This window comes from Halyomorpha halys, unplaced genomic scaffold (assembly GCF_000696795.3).
Source record: "Halyomorpha halys isolate HHAL.00 unplaced genomic scaffold, Hhal_1.1 Scaffold452.1, whole genome shotgun sequence".
Classification (NCBI taxonomy): Eukaryota; Metazoa; Arthropoda; class Insecta; order Hemiptera; family Pentatomidae; genus Halyomorpha; species Halyomorpha halys.
In genome coordinates, this window is record NW_027113202.1 from 98,257 (window position 1) to 100,789 (window position 2,533).

Genomic DNA, 2,533 nt, shown 5'->3' on the forward strand with positions numbered 1-2,533 from the left:
GTATCAATGCCCTCCAATACCGCAGGACGTATCTTTGTAAGGGGAGCAGTCTGGAGAGGGTAAACAAGGCCCGGGAACAAGTATTGGTTGACATATAAAATAGCTGATATGCATTAGAAGTTCCTCTGATATCTGGTTCGGGCTAGATCGGTTGCACATGGATCATTAAGGGTATTTATCGATAATAGTATTTGTGATAAAGTAGGGAGCATAAAAGATTTTACGAAGTATTTTGGATTGTAAGGATTGGATACGAGAGGAATTCGAAGGTTTAGTGGAGTCCCAAAGCTCAATTCCGTACGTCCAGATAAGCCTTATTATAGTCATATCGATTAGTATTTTGCAATGGATTAGAAGTTTAGTACTTTTGTCAAATAAGTGTTGTAATAGTCGGATTTTAAATTAGTCATTTATCTAGATGTAGTCCAAGGTAGCGGGTCTATTCTAGAGGGGTAAAAGCAACATTATTGTGGGGCAGTCGGTGGGCTTACGACTAAAAGCAAAGGTGATTTGATGAGATTTATTTTGATCCTCCAATTTCGAAAACATTCTTCGAGGATTATGATATGGGATTGGAGACTTTACGATGCAATTAAAGGGTTATCATTAACTGCGAGTACACTTGTGTCATCGGCATACGTGGTGAGGATAATGTTAGGATTGGTGGGGATGTCAGTCTATATTGACTGTATACAGAATGAGACCTAGGATACTACTTTGAGGACCTTCAGCGGACTAAGGGTTTTCAGCAGTCCAGGGCGCCAGACTCGATCAAAAGCCTGTTCTACCAAGTAGAATTGATAATAATTTTATTGAAATCATGGTTTTTTCTTTTTGGGAAATGATTTTTGACTTCTTAATATACTTCTGAGCAAAAATAAAATTACTTATATTTTTGTTTTTATTTAATTCCATTTATTTTGCTGAGTCAAAACTATTATTAAAATATGGTTAAGGGTTGATAAATATTTTTATATTTTTTAAATGAACATATATTTTTTTATTTCGCTTTTTGTATTACAACAAGAACCGCTGGGGGATTCGGTTGGCCGCAGTAGCGCTTATTCCGTCTCGGAAACATATTACGGGAGGGCCTCATCATTAAAACAACGGTTCATTAAAATGTGAATTAAGTGACTCGTTATTTTGAGCGGGAGGGGTTTAGCAGGGTGCGGTATAATTAAATTGTTGCCACGGCTGCATTGATCATCACATTCTTGATCTAGCTGGCCGTCCATACAGATGACCGATTTAACATAAAATATGGCCTTTCCCCTCCAACGAATACTAAACGCACCTCTAAATCCGATCAGGGCAGAATTATTCTCTCATTAGCTGAATCTGTTAGCTCTTATGATTAATTTCATATAATATTTCAGTTATTCACAGAGTGTACTCGTAATTTCCCTGAACTGAATTACCATTTAACACATTGAAAACGAGGGTGCATTTATACTTGGGTTTCTAATGACTTATTGAAAATATCTAAAGCAATAATAACTGTTTATATACAATTGAATCATTTGTAATTTAAATTTTTTTGCTATATTATCAGTTACATGGCAATAAAATAATAAGATATAATTTATTTATTATGAATATATTAAGAAAATAATCTATATTTTTTAAAGACCACGTCGAATTATACGCAATTATTGCTAGTAAATTGTTCATTGTAATCATGCTAAACCATACGATTTATTTATTTATATAGAGTACAGTGCTTCCAAGGAAAACATAGGAAAATAGAATTGATTAGACTACGAAATGGACTCACTTGACTAATCCTATACAAACCACCTCAACTAAGAATATTTTCTTTCAGAAACATGTAGAGAGTATAATGTAGCCCAAACTGTTTAACACACACTGACGTACTGTAGGCAATTGACGGACACCGGATTACCATATCATTTGGCAACTTCATTAAACTATAATAACATTCCAGAAATATTTAATTAAGAAAACAAATATGTACATGTATATAATGGGACTTAATGTTACCAATATTTTTTTCTCTTTACATTTTATTTATTTTTTTTTTTAAATATTAACTACTGTTGTTATATCGACTAATATAACCTAGTATAGTTATAATGATATATATTGTATACAAAAATTAAATAAACAAAACATGTGATCGTGTTACCACAAGGACATTCTTAAGTTCAAATGTCTTAACTTTTTTTTTTTTTTATAATCGAACTTTATTTATTGATAGATATTACAATCTGCCACACCGTTGTGGGCAATAGGTAAGTGATAGTGATGAATGATCACATTCTTACTAAAATAAAATAAAATAAGAATGAAAAATAAATAAATAGATGAAAAAAAGTACATACAAATAAATAAAATCTCTCTTAAAATATATACTAACAGAAGGATAAAGAAAATGAACATAATCAAACTATGTGCATGAAAAAATAAATAACTGGTAATGAGCCAGTGGAGGCTGAGCAAATGCGCTAAAGCCGCAAACATTCAACTTGAGTGGAGAATCTGACCATTGCCAGAACTCTAATTGTCCATT

The 2,533-nt window shown here is 32.5% G+C and overlaps 1 long non-coding RNA gene across 1 annotated transcript in view; it reads right to left on the minus strand.

Annotated features, from left to right (window-relative positions):
• The window catches only part of LOC136796610 (uncharacterized), a 289,620-nt gene that overhangs the window by 61,135 nt on the left and 225,952 nt on the right, over positions 1 to 2,533 (minus strand). The window lies entirely within an intron of this gene.